At 47.7% G+C, this 9,525-nt stretch overlaps 1 long non-coding RNA gene across 1 annotated transcript; it reads right to left on the bottom strand.

The window, feature by feature from the left end:
• Positions 1-415: 415 nt before the first annotated feature.
• Positions 416-8,387, bottom strand: LOC129330923 (uncharacterized). Its single transcript, XR_008597087.1, has 3 exons — positions 8,299-8,387; positions 6,606-6,743; positions 416-1,089 (listed from the first exon to the last, which is right to left on the bottom strand). It is a non-coding gene; the product is annotated as an uncharacterized LOC129330923 (long non-coding RNA).
• Between the last annotated feature and the right edge of the window lie 1,138 nt (positions 8,388-9,525).

The raw sequence follows: 9,525 nt of genomic DNA, 5'->3' as shown, positions 1-9,525 counted from the left end.
TTTCACATAACAAGATCAGCTCTTCTCTTGTCTTCCCATGCTCACATGTATGTGTATGTTACTTCAAGGAAGGTGGAAGCTTTCAGCCTACCTATCACTGGGGGGCCTGGCTGCCCTACCTAGTCAAGGAGGAAGCTGTTTGAAAGGAACATGAGCTAAATATTCTGGTTGTTCAATGTATTTATCAAATATGGCAAGTAACTCCTTGCCCTGCCATTCCTTACCCCTTACTGTCCTAGGAAATTGAATTTAAATACAGAGCAGGGAAATGTAAGCTGAAAGCAGAGTGAAAACATTGCAACACAATCTAGTCAGCTCAAATATGAAAGCTGGAAGAAATCTAATTCATACTGGTTAGTTACATTGCCAAGTTAATGAATACAGCTTCACAACTACTGCATAAAATAATTTATTGTACATATTCAAATACTTCCAAGTATAGCATTCAAAGAGAATTAAGATACTAGATTCTTTCACTGAAAAACTCTCTTTTACACAAAGTTAATTCCCTTGTAGAAACACATGAATGAAAACTAAGCTGTTTTCCTCTTATGGCTTGGAGAAATAATATTCTAATAGGATGCTGAATCTCTGTAATAAATTTCAGATTGAAAATTTCTCAGATTTTTTCCTCAGTGCTGGGGAAAATTGGACAAGCATTTCAATAGGAACCCAGTAAAACACAAAAGTGTTTTTTTGTTTTTTATTTGTTTTTGCAAAAGGTGAACATGAAAAGATTGTATCAGTATGATTTAGGTTTTATGTAGTATAGTTCATCCACAGAGTGTTATCCTAAAAGCTACATTAATAGGTAATGTGTATTTACTTGGAAGTTGAGATTACTGGAGTTTATAATTTCCCCTCTTCAGATCAAAGCCAAGAAATAGTTACTGACTGTCCCTTCCACCATTGCGTGCTTCGTCCTGGAGTTCAGGCTGGAGGGGTTACTGCTGAAGATCCAGTTCAATGACGCATTCAGCTGGAGTTGTCTTCTGCAACTGTGGTTCGTTGGCTGGTGATTCCCATTCACATGAACATGAGATATTTTTTGCTTGTGTGAGGTATCCATCAGTGAAGCAAGAATTTATACTAAATGAAAGGAAGGGGAATGGGGGAAATATTATAAGTAATGCTACTACTACAAAGAATAATTTTGGTTCAGAAGTTGTCTCCATTAGACCTGGGCACGAACAGGGGAAAAAACCTGAACATGCTGTTCGTTGTTCATTGTCATCCATGAACAAGGACAAACGAACAGTAACGAACATGACCTGTTAACGAACATGTTCATTGTTCATTGTTCGTGGAGGCCAGAATGCCCCCCTTGGGACTTAGAGAGCCCATATTCACAGGGAGTGTTCAGCAGGCTCTCCTCCAGCCATCACCCAAGTTTGGTCAAGATTGCAATACAGATCTTGGAATTATACATTCCCAAATCCAGCGCCCCCAGGAAACTCCCATGCAATACAATGAGAACCATCAGTTGACTTTGGCCCCATTAAAAAGTGGATGATTCGAAACCCCATGGTGGGCTGCCTCCCCCCTAGGGGGAGGGGGTTTGGCTGCTCACTGGCGGCACCCACCATGTGCCTACCCGCCAGGCCTCAGAGAGGCCACCTTCTGGGAGCCAGGGAGATGGGTGATGTTGGTGGCTGCTGGGCCTGGCTGGGTCAGGGAGCTGGTGGCGGGCTGCCTCCCCTCTAGGGGTGCGGAGTTTGGCCACTTGCCGGTGGTACCCACCATGTGCCTGCCCGCCAGGCCTCACAGAGGCTACTTTTCACATGGCTGGAAGGTGGGTCATGCTCCTCTAGGGGGCAGGGGGGTTGGATTAGGGTTAGGGAGCTGTGGGCTATCCCCAGCATCACCCACCTTCCTGCCTTAGCAGAAAGTCTAGGAGTCGCAGGACCCATTCCCCCTGCTCAGAGGAGACAGCAGGTGCCCTGGATAGGGGGCACCATGCTTTATAACCATATGTGCAACAGCTCCTGAGCTGACCCTTGTGGCCAAAAGCAGCAGCAGCAGACAGCACCCACCTTCCTGCCTTCATGGAAAGGACGGGAGTTGCAGGACTCATTCCCCCCTGCTCAGAGGGAACAGCAGATGCCCTGGATAGGGGGCACCATGCTGAACAACCATATACGCAACAGCAGCTTATGTGTCCCTCATGCCCAAAAGCGGCGGATGCAGACATCACCCACCTTCCTGCCTTCACGGAAAGGACAGGATGTGCAGGACAGGAGAGGTCGTTGGCAAGGGTTGGAGTGGTTCCATCCAGAGAGGAAGAGGTTGAAGTTGGGACCAGGAACTTGTCTGGGAGAGGATGGGATGGGCAGGACAAGTTGTTGGGAAGGGTTGTAGTGGTTCTATCCAGAGAGGGAGAATTCAAAAGAGGGACTGGGAACTTGTCAGAGAGAGGAGGACAAAGGGTTACCAGCCGCGTTGCAGAGCAGGACCCAGAAGACCCAAACAATTGTGAGCCATCATCCGAGAAACTCATGGTCCTTGGAGCAGCCCTGAGAACTGAGGGGGGCTAGAGAGGTACCCCACCACTCAGAGACACCTTTCCTGTGCAGGCAGGACAGGCACCAGTAATAACCAGTGTGAGCCCTCATCAGAGATACCCACTGAGCTTGGCACCCGACCATGGAAGCAGCCCCGGAAACTGAGGGGGGCTAGACCATGACACCACCACTCACAAAAACTTGACCTGAGCAGCTGTGGGACAGGTAATAGCAGTAAGTAGCTTTGCCCTGGAGCCAGTCAGTGGGCCAGAGGTCTTGAGGCCACTGCAGAGGAGCTTTCCTAGATTAGAACCACAGTAGACTACGGTGGCTCAGAGCCCAGGTAGGCCCAGGTCCAGGGAGGGATATCCCAGCAGGGGGAGGTTGACCTTAACAAAGGTCAACATGTCCACCAGGTCCGGGTGCAGACATGCACGGCAGGGACGGAGGAGGTCTCCCAGGTGGGAGAACATCTGCTTGCTCTGCATGCTGGTGGGAGGGTAGGACAGGATGTCGGTTGCCACAATGGACAGGTCCGGCCATATGGCAGATTTACCTGCCCTATACTCTAATGAGTTGGACTGAGAGGGCTCAGGGGGCTCTGCAATGTACTCTTGCACCATGGCCCCCGCCAAGTCCTCCACAGTGAGAGATGCACCCACTGTGCTGCGGCCAACCATACAGCCCACTGACGAGGCCCAGAGATTGAGTGAGCCCATTTGGGTGGGTCTCTCCTACTGTGGCTCTCTTCCCTCCTCCTCCCCCTCTTCCTCCTCCTCCTTCTCCGCCACCTGCCCCTCACCCCTGCCCAGTTCCCTCCGTCTTGCCTTCTCTGCCTGGAAACAGAGCATCGCTTTGTGGAGCTCCTTTTTCCAGTGCTGCATCTCGCCCCCCTGCATGGTGATGCTGCCCTTGATACGGGGGTCACAGAGGGAGGCCATTTGGTATGGCACCTCTTGGTGCAGAGGATGCAAGCACTCAGCCACACATGCCTGCATCCTCCTCACAAAGTCCTTGACCCTGGGGAGCAGCTCTTTCTTGTGCTTGAGCTCCTTGGCCAGGAACTGGTCGAGCCTGTGGATCAGGGGGATGACCTGACCCAGGCTGGCCTCTTATGAGCACAAGAGCTCGGTGGCCTGCTTAAAGGATTTCAACAACCAGGACATCTGGGCAAGGACTCTCCATTCCATGGAGCTGAGGCTGAGCTCCTCTCTCTTCCTCAGAACGTCCAGCGATGACAGGATGTTCTGCAACAGACCCTTCTGCTCCACCAGACAACTTATCATGTCGTAGGTGGAGTTCCAGCGGGTGGGCAGTTTCTGATAGAGGAGGTGCTCAGGGTCCCCCCTCACCTCTGGAGCAGCTCATGGGAAGAGTTGATGCTGCTGGAGAAGTGGGAAGTGATGCATCGGCAGCTGTCCAGCAGATTGCGCATCCACAAAGTTCCCTCATCCCAGCTGTCTCTTGGCTTGTTCTCTAGCCCGCGAACATCCCTCATGATCAGGTGCAGCTTTTGTGCCATGCACACCAGGCCCAGGAGGGATGCCTCTTTCAGGGCTGCCAACATGTTGCTTCCCACATCCGTCACAATGAAGCCACGGACAAACCCTTCCCCCTCGGCTGACCACTCCCTCAGAGCCACCTTTATCATGGTGGCAATGTTCTTCCCAGTATGAACATTGTCCATCCCCCAGGCCTGGAGAAGAACTACCTTGTAGCCCGGTGTCAAGCATGGTGCCTTTTTCTGGGGAACAGTTCTTGGCCTGGGGCAGAGGAGGTCCTCTGGTTGCCACCAGTGGGTGGTGATGCCAAGGTAGCTGTGATGGCAGCCGCTCCAGGGGTCTGCCATGAAGTGTACGGTACGGCCTTTGGGAGCTGACAGCTTCCTGAGTTGACCTTCGCGTCATTGCCCCTGCACACCAGGCCCTCGCAGGCACGTCGGAAGGGCCCAAAAATGCCTCCATACAGAGAGCTTGAAATGTGGCCCAATAACTGTTCCAGGGGAAGGAGGAAGAAGGGTTACAGGATGTACTGCAGAGCTGGCACTGGAAGATGGAGCGAGGGGTGGTCTACAGGCAGGGACAGCACCAAGAGTTTGGGATGGGGATGGGATGGATGTTTCATTGAACCTCAACCATTCCTCCACAGACCCCTCACCCTCCTCCTCCTCAAAAAGTTTAAAGAGATTCTCTTCCCCCAGCGGCAAGACCTCTTTGGTCTCCTCCACAGCCCCCACAGGTGAATCTTGGGGAGCGGGAGTTTCTACTGCCCCCGAGCCCCACTCAGTACTGCTTCCTGTGGGGCAACCGGGACAATCTTTGCACTTCCCTGCATGACCACCCTTGGCCCCTGCTCAAAGCTTCATTGTGTCAGCAAACAAGAATTAAGGAGGAAAGAAAAGGAGAGAGCACTGTGAGCCCTCTGCCAAGGTGCCCACTGAGCTAGCCCCAGGGCCTGGCAGGAGCCCTGGAACTAGAGAGGGGGGGGGTAGAGCCCTAGCCCAGCACTCCCAGAAACCTGACCATATCAGGCAGGCACTGATAATAATCAGTGTGAGCCCTCAGCCGAGGTGCCCATTGAGCCTGGCAGCAGCACTGGAACCAGAGGTGATAGATCCCTATCCCACCCACCACACACACAAAATTCAAGCTCCAATGCACTTTCCCTGTCTCTCTCCCAAAATGCTAGCAAGAGCTCTCTCCCACTCCACAGCCTGCTGAAACTGAAAGCCATAGCTTGGAGCACTCTTCCTTTTATAACCAGAGGTCCCATAGAGCAAAGCAAGAGGTCTGTGGTTGGCAGTCAGAACTGTCTAACAGGATTTGCAGGGATGAGATTGGAGTCCCCATGGCTACATAACACCCCTCCCCCTCCCTCCCCCCTGGTCTTTGCTCGGATGTAACCAATTTGGAGCTCCACACTTGGAAGGAAGACCTGCCCATCAAGCTAAGTTGGTCTTAGATTGGGGTTTTCAGGGCAATAGAAGGCGTGCAGACAGAGTTCATGCAGTCCCTGCCTCCGTTGCCAAGGGAATTGATTGAAGGCGCCTGACTGTCTGGCTTCATGAACAGCAGACGAACGCAACGAACGAGGCTTGCGACAACCACTTGTTCATTTAAAATTGCGCCTCATGAACGGCTTGCTCACGAACAGCCGATCGGGCTGTTTGTGACTTTTTTCGTTCATATTGCTATTCGTGCCCACCTCTAGTCTCCATTATTTAGTGTTAGATGTTTCCTCCCTGTTTGGAGACCTTTGTTGACTTTAGCTCATCATGACATCTAATAGCCTTAAGTGCCAAATGACCATTAAGAAACAAAAATGATGCCTAGAATGATGGCATATGCTGAGCTAGGTATGAGCCACAGCAGAATTAATACTGAATGTAAACATTCATTTTGTATACATACATAGGGTAAGGTTTCAGGATTTTGCTTTCCTATTTTCTCTGCCAGTTTGATGTAGTGATTAAGAATGGCAGGATTCTAATTTGGAGAATCAGGTTTGATTCTCCACTGCTGCCAGCAGGGTAACCTTGGGTCAGTCACAGCTCTCTCTAATGGGAAAACACACCTAGGTTCCTTCACTTGCACAAACTCATCACACCTATTTCTGCTCTTAGAGCACATGCAATAATGGCCCCTGGAAGAACAGCATGAACCCCATCAGCTTCTAATAACATTAATTATTCAAATTCACAAAACCATGAATTAATCCAGCCCACAAAACATTCATGCCATAGCAGAGCCAAACCCACATATAAGATGAGAAATACCCTATTGATTTGCTTCCAGATTAGAGGCATTTGAACCATTCCTTCCGCGCACATCCCATCAAGCCAGGCATCCCATGACACCGTAAGAAGTCCCTCTACTCTCCCCCATGATTTGCATTCCATAAGAACATCCTACACTCTTCTTTTCCCTCCAGCCAGCTGCCTTGACTTCTTGAACACCCTGGGGCAGAAGGAACATCCTTCCCATTTTCAGATTTACTCTCCTTGTAGGAATAGCCATGTCAGTTCCCAGGTTTGCCAACCACTAGCATCAACAGTAACAATTTGCCGTGCCTCAAGTAATGCAGCAGTTGCTTGGGCTACTGTACCTGGATTGACGCAGTCTCTCCCACATATTGTTTCACAACATTTTCTTGCCCCTACACAATCAATGTCATACGTGCAGTAATTAGGAGGGTTGAATATCCTGCATCTTCCATAAACTACTGGACAGCGTCCAGGTTTCTCTGCATTGGAGGAAAGAAGTGTGAAATACAAGATAAGGTCATAACTGTAGTGCTTCTAGAGCTCAGATTACCTTGGCAAATCATGTACTAGCAGATGCTCTTTCTTTCCTGGTCTGCTCATACCCAAATATAGCGTATAGATTTGGCTGTTTTAAGCATTACCCCAAATTAGTCCCACATCAAATTCCTTAGGGCTTCATCTTTCCCAGGTATTGCTAAGTCATAGATGAAACAATCATAATTCGTTTATTTCATTTTTACTTCACATTTCTCCATAGTGAGACCCAAGTGGCATACATCATTCTCCTCTCTTCCATTTTATACTCACAACAACCCTGTGATGTAGGCTAGGATGAGTGTGTGTGACTGATCCAAGGCCATCCAGCAAGCTTCCATGGCAGAGTGGGGATTCAAACCTGGGTCTCCTAGATCCAATCCAACACTCTAACTGCTAAACCACACTGGTTCTAATATGTCTGTCCTCTGGGCACATTGTGTGGTTGACACATGGTACTGTGTACTTGTTTATGACAAGTATGCAGCTAAGTATACAGCATTGGAAAATGCAAGTTGCTTTGCCGGTGTGCAAACAATCTCACTGGAATGTGTGTATCTGCTTTGCTCTGGAGATAAACAAGAGCTGTGTCACCCATGCTTAATCAAGAGAAGCTACAAAAGATCCCTCAATTGTACTACGTCTGTTTTCAAACTTTCTAGTTCTCAGAAAATAATATCCACACAACTAGATCAGGTATTTTACATGCCTATTTGGAATTTTGGTTCTGGGTTCAGTATAATTTTCTTAAACTAACTGGATATTTTGAGTCAGGAAGTTAATTTTCTTTATTGACCCCATTTCTTGACCAGTTTAGCTTTACCTTTTGACTTGTCCAAACCAATGAGAAGCCACCCCTTGCTCCACCGAAACCTACCAGGGCCACCCTCTGAACTACTAAAACATGTCCGTATCTGCCCACCAGTGCACCCCCCAGCTCCATTCATACATGGAGATATTCTCCATCTCTTCTTCAGTCATCCTCTCACATCCATCATTTCCCACCCATATTGCCAGAGTACCATAGTGATAAAAGAACTACGAATTTTTAAAAGACAGTTAAAAAAGCCTTTGCGTGGCATGGGGAGAGGGAACAGTAGGTGATGACAGAAGTAAAATGGTGCCAACATGTTGGATTTTTGAAAGTGTACACTTCCCTATCCACACAGCACGTAAATACATTTCAATGGCAATCTTTCAGATCACAGCAAAACTGGATTGAAAAAGATCAGAGCAAAGCAGGGGAATCCCCACAAAGTAGACAATTGGAAGACAATAAGGTGTAGATCCTCTGAAACACACTGTTCTGCTGTTGAAGCCAAAGCAGTGCATAACAGGTATGCACATGCAGTCTTGGGAGCTCCTGAATTGTGCACTTTCTTGAAAATCATGGCATTAAATGACATTGGTAGTGGGAAAGAAATATCATTTTTTAGGAGAGGTAAATTGATTCTTTGGCTCTGGAAAAACTCCTCAGGCAGAAGATGCTTTGAGACTTACCGTATGGTATGCTTAGACCAGACGCTGGCTGCATCTCTGCCAAAAGGACTAGGAAGCCCACAATGAGAATGGCACTCAGTGTCTTCATACTGCTGGAAGAAATAAGACATAAATGCAGTGCAAGACTGAACAGTGCTAGTATTTAAACTGCTGTATTGGTAGGGCTGGGTTAGGAGGCGATAATTACTTTCTCATATCCTCATACTTAACAGGTATAGCTTGTTAACTGAGTTGCTGAGAATTTTTTCCTACATACCTTCTTGCAACATAGATACTAAAATTAATTGGGTGATCATTTACATAACAGAACTTTAAAAACTTGTTTGTACTTCTGTGACTGAATTGCCCAAGCCAGGCCCCAAAATGCATGACCTGTTCTGAAGAGCAAGAGATGAACTATCTGTGCAATCATAAGCAGAGTTACTTCAGTCTAAGTCCCAGTAACTCTGTTTAGGATATGATCTCCTGAGTTAACACTCCTCCCATATGTAGCTGCACTTCTTTTAAATTTGCTAAGTCCTTCAACTCTTCTAGTTTTTTTTAAATTAAACATTTAAGTTGGATAAGTTACCCATGTGCCATTTTGGTAGTCAGTTGGGATGAAAATGTCTTCAGTTTAAGGTTGTCTTATATTGACTCTTTATCAGAAAGGCTGTGGCTCAGTGGGAAAGCATTTATTTTATGTGCAGAAGGTTCCAGGTTCAAACTCTGGTATCTCCAGTTAAAAAGAAGAGATGTGAAAGACTTTGACCTGGAGAGCTACAGTCAATCACAGTAGACCAGTAGTCCCCAATGTTGTGCCCATGGGCACCATGGCAACGGTGAACACCTTTTCTGGTGTCTGTCAAGTATTTTAAAAAGGGGACTAGGCCAGATGGGACCTTTGTCCAACAGGGCTTCTGTTCTGACTAGCCATTGGAGATCTGATTGGCTGTGCAGATCCTTAAAAATGTGGTTTTAACAGGAGTGGCCACCCCAGCACAAGGATCTTAACTGTGTGACTGAAGGTAATCTGTATGTATATGCAAGAAAATATTTAAAACAATTATGTTCATTTTAAAAGGCATCCATCCTGTTAAACAGAGCTTCTGCCTGAAATGTTGAAGAGTTATTATAAGCGTTATTCATAACCTCACTCTGTGACATGTTGTGGTTGGCTCTGCCCAGGGCTTTTTTTCTGGGAAAAGAGGTGGTGGAACTCAGTGGATTGCCCTTGGAGAAAATGGT

Source organism: Eublepharis macularius, chromosome 5 (genome assembly GCF_028583425.1).
Source record: "Eublepharis macularius isolate TG4126 chromosome 5, MPM_Emac_v1.0, whole genome shotgun sequence".
Taxonomy (NCBI): Eukaryota; Metazoa; Chordata; class Lepidosauria; order Squamata; family Eublepharidae; genus Eublepharis; species Eublepharis macularius.
This window is presented reverse-complemented; position numbering and strand designations above follow the sequence as displayed.